This window comes from Phasianus colchicus, chromosome 3, assembly GCF_987193195.1.
Source record: "Phasianus colchicus chromosome 3, bPhaCol1.hap1.1, whole genome shotgun sequence".
Taxonomy (NCBI): domain Eukaryota; kingdom Metazoa; phylum Chordata; class Aves; order Galliformes; family Phasianidae; genus Phasianus; species Phasianus colchicus.
The window spans coordinates 12,965,989-12,984,498 of NC_143438.1; the positions used below are offsets into that span (position 1 = coordinate 12,965,989).

The following is an 18,510-nucleotide window of genomic DNA, read 5'->3' on the forward strand; positions in this document are numbered from 1 at the left end:
ACATCCAACCTAAATCTTTCCTCCTTCAACATAAAAACATTTCCCCTTGTCCTGCTGTTATCTACCCTTTCAGAGAGTTGACTCCCCTCCTGTTTGTAGGCTCTCTTTAGGTACTGAAAGGCTGCAATGAGGTCACCCCGCAACCTTCTTTTCTTCAGGCTGAACAAGCCCAGCTCCCTCAGCCTGTCTTCGTAGGGGTCCAGCCTCCTGATCATCTTTTTGGCTCTCCTCTGGACCCTAACAGCTCTCTCTGTCTTTCTTGTACTGGAGGCTTCAGGCCCGGACACAGTACTCCAGATGGGGCCTCACAAGAGCAGAGAAGACAGGGGCAATCACCTCCCTGTCCCTGCTGGCCACCCCTCTTCTGATGGAGCCCAGGATACCATTTGCTTTCCGAGCTGCAAGAACACACTCCTGGCTCATGTTAAGCTTTTCATCTATCAAGACCCCCAGGTCCTTCTCTGCGGGGCTGCTCTCAAGGACTGCTCCTTCCAGTCTGTATGGATGCCTCGGATTCCTCCAGCCCAAGTGCAAAACCTTGCACTTTGCTGTGTTGAACCTCATCAGGTTCACCCAGGCCCGCCTTTCAAGCCTGTTGAGGTCTCTCTGAATGGCATCCCTTCCTTCCACTGTGTCAACCAGACCCCTCAGCTTGGTGTCATCAGCAAACTTGCTCAGAGTGCACTCGATTCCGTCATCAACATTGTTGATAAAGATGTTAAAGAGCACTGGTCCCAAGACAGACCCCTGGGGGACACCACTTGTTACTGGCCTCCACTTGGACATAGAACTATTAATTACTACCCTCTTTCTGTGGCCTTTCAACCAATTTCTTATCCATTGGGTGGTCCACCCATCAAATGCACATCCCTCCCATTTGGAGATAAGGATGTGGTGGGGGACCACATCAAAGGCCTTGCTCAAGTCCATGTAGATGACATTGCTCACAATCCCTTTGTCCACCAATGCCGTCATTCCATCATAGGTTCAGCATGGCCTTCCCCAAATGAAGCTGTGCTGGCTGTCTCGGATCACACACTCATTCCTCAAGTGATCAAGCATATTGTCCAGGAGGATCTGTTTCATGATCCTCCCAGGAACAGCTCAGTAAAAACATACCTACGTTGTGCTGGTTCTTGCTCCTTCCGTTTGCTTACTCACTGTGATATAGAAACTACTGCCCTTTTTCACCCACAAGCCCATTCTTTAACCACATGTCCACACTACAGTTGTTTCCCAGTGACCACAGGTTTCCACCCATGTGCAAACCATTAGACTGAATCAACACCAAGATCTGCAAAGCAGTTACTTTCTAACAAGCTGGACAAAGGAAACGTACATGGACTGATGGTATCAGACACAAATTAGCAAATCCTGGGAACAATTGGATTCTCAGTTAACTGCTGCTTTCAGTCTTGATGGGAACTCTCTGCCTGTGTCCTTGAATGAACCTTGGAGAGAAAAGTTCTCTTCTGCAGATACACCTTGAGTATTTGACTGCAAAGCCACAACCACAGCTCCAAAATGAATCTGTACCTGTGCCACAGAATCTGGACTCTTTTTTTTTTTTTTTTATGTAAGAATGTTCCTATGGATTGCAGCCTCCATTCTATATCCACCATTTCCGCAATGGCCTCACTGAGGTGAATATTGCACTCATTCATTATATGTAAAATACTTCAAAATCAGGAAACTGGGCCTTGTGACTGGGTACAATAATTGATAACCTCATAAGAGTTGCAACATAAAAATGAGGAAAATAGCCTGTGGTAAGAGGAAACTTCTAAATGATCAGATTAAAACTGAGAATTTCCTTTCCTGCAAGGGTAAGGAGCACGACCAATCATACATCAGGAGAATCTGTTAATCTCCTTGGTTTCAACTCAAACCAAAATCCTATCTAAATTAAATAGTGGTGCTATTATTGGATATATTTTGTGCAATACCTTTTGGACTGCCCAAGGGAGTTTACAGCCTACTGTAGAAGTCATTGTCCAATATGACTTTCTGCGGTGCTCGGTGCTAAACTAAAATTTGGCAGAGTTGCAGCACTAGAAATAAAGACAGTCTAATACTTTTGAAATTGTTGGTATTTTAAGAGGAGGGCTATAATAAAATTACCTTTCTCCTAAAACGGGGAGTAGACACAAATATCTGAGAAAATGATAGCAAAAATGGGCATAAATTCACAAGTACCAGGAATCCCTATTTCTCTGCATTTACTGAGGAGGGATGAAAATGATTAAGTTTGTGGAGTACCCTTCCCCTTTTGTTGGTCTTACACTAGTTTTTTTATCTACCTGTTTAGTCCAGCATTGCTCATTATTACTACATTACTTCAGAACCCATCATCCAAAGCACGTTTCAGGATGAGAGAGGAGAATAAATCAGTTTTTTTGTAAGCTTCAGCCAATGCAAAGCCAGTTCTTTTTTAGGGGCTCTCAGTTTCCTCCTTTTTCTCCTCTAAACTGAGCAATACTTCGTCAGGGAAAGGTACTTGTGAACCAAAACAGCATTCAGTAGCTGAAAGAGAGTTGAAAGTCCTTTAGCCGTCTACGGCCACAGGTTGGGCAGTAGAAGGTAGGCTCCCATCATGCATAGGAAGGAAGTGGCAAGAGCACAGTCACTCTTCTGTAATGAAACAAAGCACTGTATTGCAGAAAGATAGCAAAGGCTGATTAAATTTGTCAGGAAAGAAGGGAGGGAAGAGGAGGAGTTGAAGCAGAAAGAGCCCTCAGCTGTGTGCCAGCAGAGGCAGCCACAGCTGGCTGTACTCTGGTGAGCAGCCCCTTCCCCACCTAGCCTGAGCAGAGCTTCAGTTGTCTTGGCTACACAGCCTTTTCAGTACAAAAAGAGCAAGTGGCAAACACTCCTCCTCTTAAAAAAAAAAGTGTTATTAGGCAAATCTAGCTAGGAAGCCTAGTATTTCTTTGCTGAGAAGACCAATTTGCTTAGGGAAGTGCTTCCTCTGTATTTGGTAAGAAACCTGGTCAAGTGGGAAGTGTCCCTGCCTATAGCAAGGGGGTTGGAACTTGATGATCTTAAAAGTCCTTTCCAACCCAAACCATTCTGTAAAACACTTGTAGCCTCTGCTTCATTCATTTCCATGCTAGAGTTAAGACATGAGAATTCCTGACATCCCATGCATTTTTTCCACATAATTCCCTCCAATACAAGGAATGACTTTTTTGCTTTTTTTTCTACTGCTTTTTTCCTTCTGCAGATCAAATATATTCTTCTGTATGAAGAAGGCAGTATGCATAAGCTTGCATTACAGGTGAAGTCTCTGACATTTCGGCTCCTCCTTTTCTTTTAAAGTTACTTTACTTTAAAAAAAAGACACTAAAATTTCATTGTTGCCCTAAAACTTGAGTACTGTAAGTGAAATGTCCAAAAGTAAATCCAACTCCTACAAATATATGAGGTACCCTGTTACATTTTCAGTGGAATTCTACCCATTAAATATTGTTGTACACACACAAAAAATGAATATAAACAATATATATATATTCCTGGGAATAAATGTTTCTTCGTCTCTCATAATAAAAAGAGGTTAATTGGCATTGAAAATCATTCTCTTATCTGCTTAGCAAAGCTGCTTTTATGAGTCAAAAAAATTTTATTCTTGAAATCAATTTTTGTGATTTTTTTTTTTAAATGTGTGTAATCGATTCTTTAATTGTGTGGATTTCAGCATTAAACTTCATTAAAACAATTTAATATTGGCTTATTTAACTTCCATTTATACTCTACATTTTAAAAATTGCTTTAGTTATTATTTGGAAAAGACTTGCTTCTTGGTTAATATTTAACAGTGTGACATGTTAAGACCTATTTTCTCTTATAAAAAACAGCAAAGTACATATTAGTAAGTATCACCACAAAATAGCAAAGGGAATATAATTTTGTGTTAACACTCAGAAGCACATATAAGTTTCTCTGCATATATGCATTTATCCCACACCTAACAGATTATGAAAATCAGTCATCAGAGCAAGTATCCATGTCCTTACTGCAAGTTCCAATCGCTAAAGTTTCACTTGGAATCAATCAGTAAATAATCTGTAAGAGGAAAATAAACACAAACATGAGATTGAGATCAAAATACTTCAGTGCAAGTAGGAACACATCAAACCCTACTTTTCAAGATGAGAGATGAAGACTGTGAGTTACAGCAGCAGTAAAATTATGGCAGCCCTACCCACTCCAGCAGTGGAGAATTGATATGCTATTAGTTCTGTGAAGCCTCTAAGGGCTGGAATAAAATTAATGTAACAGAATCGTGGATAATTCAAACAAACTGGTTTGGTCAACAGAACGTTTGTCTTTGAAATCCCTCTTCTTTATAAAAATGTACAATGCTATGAGAGAGATGTACAAAGAAAAGAAACCCATTCTATGTGTCCCTTTCTTCTACAAGTCCCTTCTTTCTACATGTCAAATGATTTGTTCTTAGCAGTTAGTCTGCTTCCCAATTTAAAATGTAACACTATTTGCAACAAAGAGGTAAAAACAAACATAACCCCTAAACCAACCACAATTACTGACACCCCAAAGAAATTCAAACATTTTAAAGACCGACGACTAAACAAGTCAAGTGAGGAACAACCTTTTGCAGGGCTTTGCACTAAAATTAACTGGCAAAACAAGGGAGCTGTGGAACAGCAACCAAGGGAAGCCCAAGTACCTTCTGCTCAGGAAATTTAGGTAGATTTGGAGAGTGAGCTTTTAAGGCAGGCGATGTTTTACTGCACTTTTACCCAGTGAAACCTGTGGCACTCTTACTAAATGTGCTTTGTTGTCTTAGCGATTCTCCTTGTTCAAATCCTTTCAAGTACACTAGAAATGAAAAAGAGCAATGTGTTTTCTGCAGCTTTCATTTCTACCCTGCTGCTGTTACCTGCACCTTTTCACCCCACAGCAACTGAAAAAATTGTTTTACACAGAGAGGGGAACAAACAAACAGAAACCTAAGTGATCTATTAGGACTCCAGAACAAAACTTTATTCCAGAGATTGTATTGAAAAACTAAAACAAAAAGAATGAATGTAATGCACAGAGAAATAAAATGTACAAATCTGAAGGAGGGCTTTTTTGTTTGAGCAGCAATGGTATAGGATGGTAACGTTATCTGCCTCAAGTGTAAAGGAATTTATTAATTTTAAATTAAAAAAATGTATTCCCCAATCATATCTATGTTTCTTAAAAGTGAAACACAACTTCTTAAAATATAAAAAAGAGCTTTGAGGGGTGCATTGGCACTGTTACCAAAAGATCTGAATATGGTAAACTATCCAAGTGACTATAAAGCAATTAGCCATCAGAAGTATGTGAAGTTTAATTATGAGAAAATCTAACATCTACCTGTGACTTTAGTGAATGCTTATAGTGGAAACAGGCAAAAGCCCAGTAAGAAATAACACATCCATTTGCCCTCAGAACATAGGCTACATGATAGTGAAAAGGCACTATGTCCTCTGTATTTGCTTATTTTAAGCAAAAAATCTAAATCTCAGGAATGCTAAAATTAGTTATGTATTACTGCAGGTTACTGGAAAAGCCTATGAAATTGGCAATTTTATATTCTGTAATATAAACTGCATTAGTTCCCAACCAGACCAAACGATATCATTTATGTATGTAATACTAAAACTGGGTCCAAAAAGTTATTTTAGTTGTGTTGTCAGAAAGCACTGAAGAGATACACAAGCTGAGAATTTCTTCCAACAATAATTGTTAGAACCGTTTTCTTCCCACTTAAAGCACCCTGCATTCCGTAGGCCATGCGTAATTACTATGGTGTCCTGGCCCCAGCCAAAACAGTTTCAACAGCACACCAGTTCTTGCTCAGATCCCATGGAAAATCATTTTTCCTCTAGGTTACTCAATCAGACTGTGATCTGGAATATGCGTTCTCCTGAAACTCACAACACCTAAGAAAGCTTGCATTTCCTTTTTGCTAGCTGATGGAGACATGGCAGTTATTTTACTGATCACATCCATGGGGATCTGATGATATCTATCTTGCTATTTCATTCCTAAGAACCCAGTCTCTTGTGCTGGCCCCCTGGTCTCACCTTACTTTGCTTTACAGCAAAACTGGCTTCCAGAAGGGTTCAAATTATTTTCTTCCCTTTCCCAAAAACTTCCTCTGTTGTGTTGCCCCTCACAATGATGTCATCAATGTATGGTAGATGTTCATGAGCTTTCCCCTGTACCAGTGCTGAATAAGCCCATGACAAATGGTAGGGCTGTTTCCACTCCTGGGGCAGTCAATTCCAGGTGTAATGAACACTCCTCCAAGTAAAAGCAAACTGTGACCTGCACTCTTGCTGCCAGAGAGACTGAGAACAGTGCACTGGCGATGTCAGTGGTGGCATACCATTTGGCTGCCTTTGACTCCAGTTGATACTGGCATATCTAGCACGTCTGGTACAACTGCACTTAGTGGTGGTGTGAAATAGTCCACTGTTAGCCTCCACTCTCCACTGAACTTTTGCACTGGCCTTATAGGACTACTGAATGGTGAGTGAGTCTTGCTTATTACTCCTTGGCTTTCCAGTTGACAAACCAGCTGATGGATGGGAATCAGGGAGTCCCTGTTGGTGTGGTATTGCCACTGGCACACCGCTGTGGTAACGAATGGCATTGGCTGTTCTACTCTTAGCAGCTCCACAACTGAAGGGTCTTCTGAGAGACTAGGCAAGGTAGGCAGCTACTTAATGTTCCAAAATACTAAGGGTGCCCCTTGTTCTAGGTACCTTTCCATACCATCCCACATTCCATGCCCCTCATAACTATCCAGCTTCAGGCAGACCCCTTAGGGACAGTTGTAAATAATTGTTTAAAAAAAACCTAAAACACATTCAGTAAGTATAGCAATAGCAATGTGCTGGTTTGAACTTTCCTGCTTGTCTCCCACAAACTCTGGCTCCCCAAGGAAACAAAGTAAAGAGTGAAATTATGAATGTTTCCCAAAGTATGAAGAGGACTGCAATATCAAATACAAATGCTAGATTAGTTTCCTGTCCAGTGTTACAGCATGTAAGAAAATGATATCCTTATCTCAGCCTCTGGAGATTGTAAACAGGGCAGCTGGGTTAATATACAGTAAGTAATACGGCTCCATGAAGAAGCTCTGACAGATCTCCAAAAATGTAACAAAAATAACATTATGACCATAAGCTATTAAACTACTAAAACACTTCTAACAATTTTGTTTTAACATGCTCTGGTCAAATCTCATGTTATCTCAACAATTTGTGCTCCAGGTTGGGTGCTGTGGGTTAACCCAGCAAAAGCACAGCACCACACAGTTATCTGCTCACATCCCCCAGATGGGATGAGGCAGAGAATTGGAAACAAAATAGAACTCATGGGTTGAGATAAAAACTATTTACTAAAACAGAAAAGGAAATTGGAAACAAATATGCAATAATATCAATATATACAGTCATAATGCAATTACCACCTGCTGACAGATGCTCAGCTAACAATGCCACTGCCCTCTGAACAACACCATGCTATGAACACATCTCACCACCCACATCCATTCAGTACTTATTATAGTATTACATAGATTTAACGGAATATTTTGAGATGAGTACTCCCCTCTAGCCTCTGAATCACAGCTTTTAAATGAGCTGAAGTCCAATAATTAGGCAACTAACTAATGTGTTTGAGTCTGAATGATTTATATATCATTTACCTTCACAGAGAGAATAGGCTAAAATAATTCTAGAACTGTTTAAAAAAAAAAAAAAGAAAGGATGGGGATCACCACCTGAAACAAATACAATACATGAGAAACTGCTCATTTTTACTTGCAAAGTACAGCCCAAATAGTGGAGAGTACGTGGGAAAATAAAGCATTCTGATTGTGGTATGAGAAGGACCAAGCACAGAAAAGCCAACAAATTATTCTAACAAGCAATGCATAACTTTCTGGAAAGTTCAGAGCTAAAAATGAAGCAAAGTGCAACTGATTCATCAGTGTCAACTGCTGAAAATGCAAGTCACTGTGGAATGGAAGAGCTGCTTCACTACCAACACTGGAGAGGATTCCCACAGAAAAAAAGATGCACTCATCCAAAATCAATACTAAAAATAACTATAATTACACAGCTCCTTGGTCAAAACATGTGGCTAATGCTACCAAAAGGAAATCAGACCAATATAAGTCCACCACTCAAAAAAAAGAAGAGAAGAAAGTATGCATTTGCTGTGTGTAGCAAATAAAAATATGCAACCGTCCTCATCTGATCAGACTGACCAAGCAATATGTTTCGAAGACAACATCTACAAAGAGTAGATAACCTCCAGAGTGATCTTTAAAACCTGATAGGCAAAACATTTTAAATTTGTAACCGATTCAGATGCAGCACACACTTTGGTCTATAAAAGCTGATGAAAATACAAGGTAGTCATAAATTAAAGCAGCCCAATGTCATGCCTGATTGCATGGTGGACAAACCTTACCTGGGGCATTTCAGAGGCTGTTAAACACAGCCTGCTTGCAAGACATGGAAAGATCTTGGAGGAGCAGTCACAACTTGAGCCCAAGAGCACTAGTCCTTCTTAGGAAAAGTAGGAAAGTGACTGCAGCTCAGATCTGCATCGAAACAGTAAAATACTGGACCTTCGTGGCACCAGTTTTCAACAAAAAACCCCAATCACCTAGCCCTTCACTGGGGAAAGTGTGAAAGAGGAGGAATCATGGAAATCACAGAATCACAGAAACACCAAGGTTGGAAAAGACTTACAAGATCATCCAGTTCAATCATCCGCCTATCACCAATAGTTCTCACTAAACCACGTCCCTCAGTGCAATGTCCAAATGTTCCTTGAACACCTCCAGGATCAGTGACTCCACCACCCCCCTGGGTAGCCCATTCCAGTGCCTGACCACTCTTTCAGAAAAGTAGTATTTCCTAATGTGCAGCCTAAATCTCCCCTGGCACAGCTTGAAGCCATTCCCTCTAGTTCTATCATCAGTTACACAAGAGAAGAGGCCGACCCCCAGCTCACTACAACCCCCCTTCAGGTAGTTATGGAGAGCTAATAAGTCTCCCCTGAGCCTCCTCCTCTCCAGACTGAACAATCCCAGCTCCTTCAGCCACTCCTCAGAAGGCCTCTGCTCCAAACCCCTCACCAGCTTTGTCACCCTTGTTTGAACCTGCTCCAGGACCTCAATGTCTTTCTTGCAGTGAGGGGCACAAAGCTGGACACAGTTTTGAGGTGCAGCCTCACCAGAGCTGAGTACAGGGGGACAATCACTTGCCTGTTCCTGCTGGCAATGCCGTTCCTGATGCAAGCCAGGATGCCATTGGCCTTCTTGGCCACATGGGCACGCTGCTGGCTCATGTTTAGCCCAGCATCAATCAATACCCCCAGATCCACTTCCTCTATGCAATCTTGCAGCCACTTCGCCCCAAGCCGGTGGTGTTGCCTGGGGTTGTTGTGGCCAAAGTGCAGGACCCGGCATTTGTCCTTGTTGAACCTCATTCCATTGGCTTCAGCCCAGCTATCCAACCTGTCCAGATCCCTCTGTAGGGCCTCGCTACCCCCAGGCAGATCGACACTTCCAGCCAACTTGGTGTCATCTGCAAACTCACTGAGGGTGCACTCGATGCCCTCAACCAGGTCATCAATAAAGATATTGAAGAGGACAGGCCCCAGCACCAAACCCTGGGGAACACCACTTGTGACTGGTCGCCAGCTGGATTTAGCTCCATTCACTACCACTCTCTGGGCCTGGCGCTCCAGCCAGTTCCTTACCTAGCCAAGAGTGTACCCATCCAAGCCATGGGCAGCCAGCTTCTGCATGAGAACACTGTGGGAGACAGTGTCAAATGCTTTGCTGAAGTCTAGGTAGACTACATCAACATCCTTTCCCTCATCCACCAGACAGGTCACTAGATCATAGAAGGAGAAAGGAGGAAATACATTTTCTTCTCCTAGTGGCATATATCACCAAGGTTTCTTGGTGTAGTACATGCAAACAGTATTAAGCTTCACTGAGAACTCTATGACTTATCTTTAGCACCTTTTTTGTTTCCTCACCACCCAGTTTTGCAAGACTGTTTCCACCAAATGAAAAAAAAAAAACAAAACACCAAACAACAACAAAAATCATAATCACACACACACAAGAAAAAGCAACCAAAAAGGCAAAAATAAAACCACCTCACACACACAGCTAACATTTGCAGGCTCCTTGAAATCAAGAAAATGACCTAGTGCTAAAGGAAAAGACTACATGCTTTTGGCTTCGGTGGCACAAGAAGGAAAATTGACTAAGGGTGACAACAACTGGGAGGTGGGAGGAAGAGTGAAGCACAAGGTTGAAAAAACAAATACAGAAACATTAGTATTTATGAATTATCAAACTAAAAACAAGTCTCTAGTGCAAAGGTTTGTCTAGGCACCAACTCTAATAATTATTTTTTGATTCAAGACTTGGAAGATGTGAGAGAAAGTATATTTATGAAATTCACAGGTTATATAAAACTGAAAGGACCAGAAGCTTTTAGAGAGATAGGTTATAGTGCTGAGTTTGGAAGACATCTTGAGGAGTAAATTTTTACTCCTACTGAATAAAAATAAAATATACATGAAAAAATGTGGGTTCAGAAACAAAGAAGCAGAACACAGAAAAGTCTGTCCAGTTATGATCAGTTGTAAAGTGTACACCAGTTAGCAGCATCATGTAACAAGAAGGGCGAAGCCCTATTCTGAGGCACACTGGTAAGGAAATTTCACATGTGCAAGCAGATAATATATTCTACTAAGTCCTTGTGAAGTATCTGCTGAAACAACCCAGTTTTGGGCAACATATCTAAAGATAAATACTTTGGACAGTTCACAGTTGAAGAACAATGATAAAAAACTGAAAATGAGATAAAGAGAAAAGATAAAAGGAATGATGTATATTCAATCTGTAGAAAAAAGAACTACAGATCTCCAATAGTTGTTCTACAGCAGATGAAAGTCATATGTGAATTGTTTGTTGAAAGAAACAGTACTGAATAGCATTGGTTTATCCTGCAGCAATTAAAATCTATTGCAGAAAGGGCTGAGTTAGAGATGGTCTAATTCCCATTATGGAAATATTTTAAGAACAGATTATAAAATCCTTGTTGAGGAAAAGAAAGGCTTGCTCTATCTATTCTATCTCAGTTCAAGCAGAGATGAAGCTGATCAACATATCCTTTAGTCCAACTTGTAGCTCTAAAACCATCCGTAAGATTTCCACATGGGTCATCCTGGATTCAGTGCCATTATAACACGAGCAAAGGCTTTATTGCTTCAGTCACACATTGTTCTACACAGCTATTAAGCTTAAGATACTAGTTATTTTTAAATGGAGAGAAAGTGTTCAACTAATAGGCATTCTGTAAACACATACCATCTTGCTGTTGGTAGAAATCCATTCCACTAATGACAGAACCAACGGAATCCTTAACTTTACAAAAGACTTAAACTGATTCCAGAACACACAACATGGAATTCCCATCTGGTAACACCATTTTAAAATAGAGCTCTATTGAGCTCTCAAATTCTCCAAAACTGTGAGGCTACAAGTTCAAATAATCAAATGACTCAAGCAGTAACCAATACTGGAACAAAAACACGGTCTGAACACAGTTTGCAAGCTTAATTTGAAAATTTGATGAGGTAGGTGGGAGATTATTAAAAGTGAAAAACTGCCTATTCTCCTCCTAAAAAACAGACTTCTGAAGAGAAAAGTGAACAAGCAAAATTAAAAACTGTTCTGATTTTGGTTCTTATGGTGCCATGTAGGATAGCATGACACATTAGAAAGTAGCACCTAATGTGCCTCTAATACGTGAGGAGGAGAACCACACTCTTCTTGGAGGTGCACATTAGAATGAGAGGTAATGGAAATATGTTGTAACCAGGGAAATTCTGATTAGATATTCAGTTAAAAAAGAATGAAAGACAGCATTGTAGCAACCTGCCCAGAGAGGCTGTAGATTCTTCTTCTCTGGAGACATTCAAAGCCTGTCTGGATGTTTTCCTGTGCAACCTACTGTAGGGAACTTGCATTAGAGGAGATTTGGACAATCTCCAGAGGTCCCTTCCAACTTCTGTGATTCTGTGATAATGAGGCAGTCAAGCACAGAACAAGCATGTCTTGGAGATACTGTAAGCAAGCCCCAAGCAACCCTTAAGAGGGTGTCTGTTGAGAAACAGAATAAAAAACCAGAATGTTAAACGCAAGACTGAATCACCTAACTTTTTTCAATAGTCACATACAACCTAATGCATTCTGTTCATTGAACTCCCTACTAGATCTTAGCAACTAATCCTATTATTGAGCTGAGTAAAGAACTGGGACATATTTGTATGTTAAATACTACCTTTTAAAATGTTTAGCTTATTTCTGTGACCTGCTATCACATTAATCTAGAGTGTCAAATGGTATCTTTCCTCCTCAGGCAGTTTCAAAACATCTTATTAACGAATGACCCCAAGTCTTATTCTGCTGCTTCTGAATTATAAAATTCTAGGCTGAAGCAAAGTTTCAAGTCAGTTATTTTCATTCTCTTCATCCATAGGGATACAGCTGCCAATAAGATGAGTGTGGATGGCTAAGAAAAGTTGTGGAATATCCTCGGTTGGAAGGGACCCACAAGGACCATCAAGTCCAACTCCTGGCTCCACACAGTACCATCCAAAATTCAAACCGTATGTCCGAGAGCACTGTCCAAAAGCTCCTTCAACTCTGGCACAGGGGCCATGCCCATTGCCCTGGGCAGCCTGTTCCATGCCCACCTCCCTCTGGTGAAGAACCCCTCTGTTACTCCCGACCTGATTCTCCTCTGACGCAGCCCCATGCTGTTCACTTGGGTCCTGTCACTGTCAGAGCTCTCCACTCCACTTGTGGTGGCTGCAGCCGTCATCAGGCCTCCCCTCAGCCTCCTCTGCTCTGGGCTGAACAAACCCGGAGACCTCAGCCACTCCTTCTCATACACCTTGCCTTTCAGACCCTTCCCAATCTTTGTAGCACTCTTTTGGTTGCTCTCTCAGTTTTATACCCTCTTTATATTGTAGCACCCAAAGTTGTACCCAGTGTTCAAGCTGTAGCCGCACAGCGCGAAGAGGGATAACTCCTTCCCTTGCCTAGTAGCAGTGCTGGGCCAGGGCATGGTTGGCCTTTTGGGTTGCCAAGGCACACTGCTGGCTCACATTCAATTAGCCGTCAACCAGAATCCCCAGATGACTTTCCACAGGGCTGTTCTCCAGCCACTCATCTCCCGGGATGTTCTCATATCCAGGAGTGCCCCATCCGAAGTGCAGAATCCAACACTTGCTCTCATTAAACTTCATATAGTTGGTGATTGTCCAGCTCTCCAATTTGTCAAGATCTCACTGTAAGGGAGTCAACATCTCCTTCCAATTTAGTGTTTTCCATAAACTTACCCAGTATACCTCCAGAAATACTGGAAAGAGAATCAGCCCTAAAATAAACCCTGCTAGTTGACTGGCCACCAGCATGATGTAACCCTATTTACTATAAGACTTTGAGCTCATCAACTAACTATTCACTCACCACACAGTTTTTGTCTATCTGTATGCTGGACATTTTGCTCAGAAAGATACTGTGAGAAACAGTATTGAAAGCTTTGCAGTAATCTAAACACATACCTCATCAACTGGCTTCCCTTTGTCAACTAGATGAGTAACCTGGACACAACAGGAGACCAGTTTTGTTAGAGAGGACTTTCTTTCCCCCACGTGAACCCATGTTGGCTGTGGCTAATGAATGCATTGACTTTCAGGTATTTTTCAATAACTTCCAGAATATTTTTTTCCATAATTTTGCAAGGAATCAAAGTGAGAGTGACAGACCTGTAATTATCTGGATCTTGAAAACTGGGATAGCATTTGCCAGCTTCCCGTTGACTGAGATCTCCCCAGATTCCCAGGATTATTGAAAAATAATTGAAGGAGTTCTTGTGATGACATCAGCCAGCTCTTGGAGTATCCTGAAATGAATTCCATTGGGCCCTATAGACTTGCATGCATCCAGCTGAAACAGCCAATGCTGCACAGATTTGAGATTGGCTGGGAATTTATTGTTTCTGTAGTCACAGTCATGCAACTTAGAGCTCCAGGAGTCCTGGTGCCCATCATCAGTATTGAAGATGGAGAAGAAAGGCATTAAATGTCTCTGCTTTGTCTGTCTCCATTAAAAAGACTCTGTAATAGCTTAGCTGAGATATGAAGTATTCTTTCCAGAGATATAAAACTCAGTTCACAGGTTTTTATGTTTATAGATTACATACTGCCTGCATTTGAAGAAACTGCTTAGTAATACCACTTGCTTCTAAGAAATAGGTAACAGTTTGGTATCTTGTGCAGGAGTTAAGAGAAACATCTAAGAGATTGTTAATTAGGGGACCTCAGCATTATCTCTCTGTCTTTTATTCTCTAGCCTTTGCCCAGTGAAGAAACCAGCTGTTCTTTACCACTCTCCACCACTGTATTACATGTTTTTAGCAGGGAAAAAAAAAGAATATCAAAAAACATCAAGGGTACACTTCTGTAAGCAGCAGTGCCAATTTACAGGTTCTCCTGAGCCCAACTTCTCCTCGTTTCAGCTCCTACTTTAAATGGCTGGAATGAATTAAGGATACAGACAGAAATAAGCAGACAAGAGCATGGGGTGATAAGAGGAAAAGATGGGCAGAAAAAAAGACATTCTACAACCTGTCTTGGATGCACTTTAACTTAATGTTTAACCACAGTGTTAAATGGAGAGAATAAGTAAAGAAGGCATGGGCTAGGTTGCCTAACGTGAATCTATGGCTGTGTTTCTTCTTCCCCTCCAGTCAATAGTAGGGAACAAAGATTCAAGGGAGCTGCATTCAACAAAATTAAGGAAAGTAGACAAAATTAGGGAAGACACTTCAGCTACAGGAAAAACAACCTCATTACTTTTTGTCTGGAGCTTTCTCATTCCTGTGAGTGTTCAGCACAGGGAAGTTCAGGATATTCCCGAAAATGACTTCCAAATATTTGAAATTTAAATAACGTCCTTACTTTTGCAGAACACCCAGAGCCTAGATTAAAGAAAAAATGCAGTGTTTGTGAGCCCTTCAATCTCAAAATCTATTCACACTGAATCTCCCTTCTCTGGAAGCCCTGCAAGAGTCATTCCGTTTGACATGTAAAATTAAAAAATGCCTCTGCTCATATGCTACTCTACGGAAAATTGCAACAAAACCAAAACAAAACACAAAAAGGCCACATGAAAACAAAACGCCTCTAACCATTTCTCATTCAAAAAAATACAGAAAGAAGAAAATCTATACTTCTCTTGTATTCATAAAACTGCTTATGCCAAGTCAACTTCTACATGCAGAATAAAGTCCACAGATTATGCTGCAGGAGGTTTAGCAAGGGATTGCCTGAACTCACCTCTATTACTTAGTTGAAAAGGACGCTGTAGAATTTGCTAACAGTGAGAGACAGCCTTTTAACAGCATGACTCCAGCAGACGTTTTAATAACCAGCCTACACATTTTTATATTGTCAGCATACTATGGCATTGAGCAATTTGCATGGATCTTTGTGGGAAGAGTGGAGGTTGCCAGAAGTAAGTGTTTGGAGGGTACTGTAGAAGGGCCAGGCTATGTGTACATGGCTGAAACATAAGCTACTTTTCTGCAAGGAAGCTCTTTTAATAGGAATCCAGTTTATTTATTTATTCAGAAGCAGATGGCATCCTCTCAAGATGTTATGCAGAACATGACACAGAAAACAAGTATTTTTATCTGAGCATATTTTTTCTAATCAACTCCCTGCTATTCAGCATTAAATGACAAACAAAAATTTAGTCCCCTGAGTCTGGTAATACTCTAGGCTAACTCAGGATATAGCAGTAAGTGATGAAATGTAATGACTTGTAATACACTGGAGTGCAGACTAGATGACCTCAGTGTCTTTTGATTTAAATTTATTAAAAAAAAAAAAAAAAAAAAGATTCCAAATGTAGAGAGGGGAAAAAAAAAGAACAATCTGCAATCATAGCTTCCATTCCATTGAGCACATTTGATAGACAGAGCCCATGACCTATGGTTAATCGGAAGTGTCTAATGCAACTTTGTGTTTATACAAAGGAAAACAGAAGCAAGAATTCTTATTATAAGGTATGCCAGGAATACTGTCATGCAAATATGGCATTGTATGATTCCATATGATGTTGCACATAGCTTCCATATTGTGTTTTTGTGCAATTTCTCCTGAATCATGACCATAAATCTCCATTCACTGAGAAGTCTAAACTCCTACCAAGACTTTGTAGAAGATTATAATCTTAAAGAACATCTTATGACTACAGACACACAACACATAATTTAAAAAGAAGCCAAATTCTATAAAACGTTCTCCTCTCTTGATCCTCCTTATACCACAACTAATCTCTGAGACTGCTGAACATTACCTTTAATCAATATTTTTCCTTTTAATAGAGAAGAGTCATACATATCCACATATGTTGATACACTGAGGCTAATTCCCCATACAACAGTACAATACAATAAAAGTGACTCATTCTCTCATTACAGCCTTGCATCCCACAATCCAGCAGTTATTGTATATATATCTAACTTCTATGGTTCTCTTTCCCCTCTCTTTCCAGAGTTTCCAGATACTCCTTGCACCCCCACATGAGACCATCACCTTCCACACTCTGTGGGAGGATGCCCTTAACCCTTCCTCACTCTCTCCCATAAAAATAACTCTGCCTTCCATTTCTTCCATCTGTAACAGCTGCTTCTTGCACGCACCATCCATCCTTGGGCTGCTAGCCTTGCTGAAGGAGCAAGGGGCCTAGCAGAGCTGTTGCTGCCAGAAAGAGCATGCAGTTGTTGCAGGAAGTGGCAACTTCCCGCTAGCAGCCTCCCTCTAAGGAGCAGCAACCTGGGTCTATCACTTCCTTACTCCTGCTGGCTACACCATGTCTGATACAAGTCAGGATGCCATTGGCCTTCTTGGCCACCAAGGTACACTGCTGGCTCATGTTCAGCTGAGCATCGACCAGCACCCGCAGGTCCATTTTTTCCACACAGTCTTCCAGCCTCTCCGCCCCAAACCTGCAGCGTTCCCTGGGGTTCTTGTGGCCAAAGTGCAAGACCCAGCAATTGGTCTTGTTCAACTTCATCCTATTGGCCTCAGCCCAGCTATCCAGCCTCTGTAGGGCCTTTCTTCCCTCAGGCAGATCAACACTTCCTCCCAACTTGATGTCTTCTGCAAACTTACTAAAGGTGCACTCAATCCCCTTGTCCAGGTCATCAAAAGAGGACAGGCCCCAGTACCAACCCCTGGGAAAGATGACTCATGTCTGGTCACCAGCTGGATTTAACTGCATTTACCACTACTCTCTGGGCTTGCCCAGCTCTTTGCCCAGTAAAAAGTGTACCTGTCCAAGCCACGGGTTGCCAGCTTCCCCAGTAGACAATGTCATCTACTATGTGCAATCAGATGTTAAGATAAAAAAAAAATTTTTATCTTTTATCAAACTAAGTGCATCTCAAGAAGGCTTGCACTCAAAGTTCTCACGATTAAGAATGATAAAAGTTTACAAAATTATAGTTGTATTACTGAAGATTTTAACATTCTCTTTGTGCATTTTAGTGGTAAATGATATAGGTAAATAAAAATTTAAAAAAATATATTTTACTGTGAATATTCCATTTCTCAATTGACACTCTAATTTTACTATAATGAGCCTTATCAGAACATTTAAAGGGTCAGAAAGCAAATTTTAGGTTTTGTTTAAATGTGCAACTGTTTTCTTTAGAAGAATCTGAGACCACTGTTATTGGAGTGATTTTATCCAACTCAAAGTGCCTTTCAGAACATCAGCCTGCATCATTATTTTTCTCCTCCCTGATATATCCAATGCTAAAAGGTCTTAACAGGTCTTCAAAAATTACTAGGGGCTGCTGAGCAAACTGTGTAACTTGGAGAAACATATCAATTAGCATTTAATTTGTTGATTTGATCAAAAAAATTACTTCACAGTACAACTGATATAAACAAATGTAACTAATATTTAACTGAACTGAAGTAAGATAAGCACTGGGCAGAGCAGTTCTAGGATCTCATAGCAATTTCCACAGTTTTTTACAAAATCTATATGTAAAAAAAGCCAAAACCAAACCAACTTACATAGGTAACCTCAGTCATTACAGAAACTTCTCTCTACTTGTAAGTAAAGCAGTAATACAATCAGATCAGGCTTGCAGAAGTATCTGTGAACACTGGACACTTAGCAAGGAAGTTACTGACTTATAAACAAGCACTGTAAAAACACAAAATAATTGTGTAAGAATCACAATGCAAAAAACAAAAATTCTCCTTGACTTATGAGGATTCTTTGGAATGCTGGTGTATCTAAGCTTCCATTCAAAGACCACAACAGCCTTCTGAAGGGCCATCCCTGCAAGTGTTCAAGGCCTGGTTGGATGGGGCCTTGGG

The 18,510-nt window shown here is 40.7% G+C and overlaps 1 protein-coding gene across 4 annotated transcripts in view; it reads right to left on the reverse strand.

Annotated features, from left to right (window-relative positions):
• Window positions 1–18,510, reverse strand: part of CDYL (chromodomain Y like) — a 106,828-nt gene that overhangs the window by 27,965 nt on the left and 60,353 nt on the right. Inside the window, exon 1 of one of the 4 annotated variants that reach the window (XM_031589313.2) lies at window positions 13,876–15,232. The exons of 2 other annotated variants lie outside the window; for them this stretch is intronic. The gene's annotated coding sequence lies outside the window, so the exon portion shown is untranslated. Of the gene's footprint in view, window positions 1–13,671; window positions 13,698–13,875; window positions 15,233–18,510 lie in introns of those variants that run through there. One more of the 4 variants, XM_090136984.1, reaches the window with a different exon arrangement.